The sequence below is a fragment of the Lagopus muta genome, chromosome 2 (genome assembly GCF_023343835.1).
Source record: "Lagopus muta isolate bLagMut1 chromosome 2, bLagMut1 primary, whole genome shotgun sequence".
Classification (NCBI taxonomy): domain Eukaryota; kingdom Metazoa; phylum Chordata; class Aves; order Galliformes; family Phasianidae; genus Lagopus; species Lagopus muta.
The window spans coordinates 109,422,209-109,423,415 of NC_064434.1; the positions used below are offsets into that span (position 1 = coordinate 109,422,209).

Here is a 1,207-nt window from a genome sequence, read left to right on the forward strand (position 1 = left end):
ATCATTACATGCAAGTCATGTGTATAAGCTGAAGATCTTCTGAACCAGTTATGGGTAAAGGTGGAACAATCACCTGTGCACCTGCAGCACAATGAAGAATACTGCTTCTTAACAGCACATTGCTCTTAAGAAGTTTCACTCAGCAGTTAGGCTGGTAACACTCAGAACCGAAAGGAACAGCCACGTGACAAGCAGACACTATTAAGCACATGAAGACAAAAAAGAAATATTTTGAACAGGGTCCTTTGCCACTCCCAGCGTTATTTTCACACTGACCTGCCTACTAGCAAACTGACTCAGAAATGGCGGCTTTGTGGTCACTATCAAAGGCGATTGACTCCAATTCCCGCTACCAACACTGGGCACACACCACGCACATTACAGCTTCCATTCACTGCTCTCCTGCACACTAATACTACCATACCTGAACATGATCAGCTTTAAATCTCTATTCTCACATCAACACTAATCAGTTCTTTAACATTAACAATAAATGAGGTAACAGAAACTAGAGAAAAAAATCTAAGCTACAACATAGCAAGAACATGACATCTACCGAAGGTCAAATGAACTGCATTTGTCAAAAACTTTAAACAGCTATCCCCATTCTCAACAACACGGGGGTCTTCAGCTCTACACAGCTGTACTCAATTCATTTAAATATTTCTCGGGAAGAACAAAACACAATCATTTTACATCAAGAAGAGATGCCGAGGATTTACAGCGAGCTCTAAAGCACGGCTTCTACGTGACTACGCGAGGCTCACAGGGGCGGCCATAGGAAACTCGAGGCGGGCACTCCACCCCGCCGCCCGTTACAGAGAGCGCAAACCACTCCACCGCACAGCGCGGCAGGAGCTCACGGCCTCATACACGCGTGAGAACACGGAGCAGCCGTGCAGCACGGCGCCCGCCGGCAGCCCAACACCTTCCCGGGACGCGGCGCCCAGGCAGGGCAGAGGCCCGGCCTTGCGGAGCGCCGCGGCCCCTCCCTCCCTGCCCGCGCTCTATACGGGGCCCCCACGTGACGCGGGCGGACGTTTCAATACTGCTGCACAGACACACCAAAATATTTCTGGAAACTTCCACTCCTAATAATTCGCAGACTAAGGGCCCCGCCGCTCCCCGCGCCTGCTCCCCGCCTGCCGGGCCCCTCGGGAGGCCCCCCAGCCCCGGCCCCGCCGCCTTTCCCGCGCCGCCCGCTCAC

General features: G+C 52.4%; 1 protein-coding gene across 2 annotated transcripts in view; it reads right to left on the minus strand.

Moving 5' to 3' along the window:
- XPO1 (exportin 1) overlaps positions 1-1,207 on the minus strand; it is a 37,560-nt gene that overhangs the window by 35,807 nt on the left and 546 nt on the right. The gene's annotated exons all lie outside the window — the stretch shown is intronic.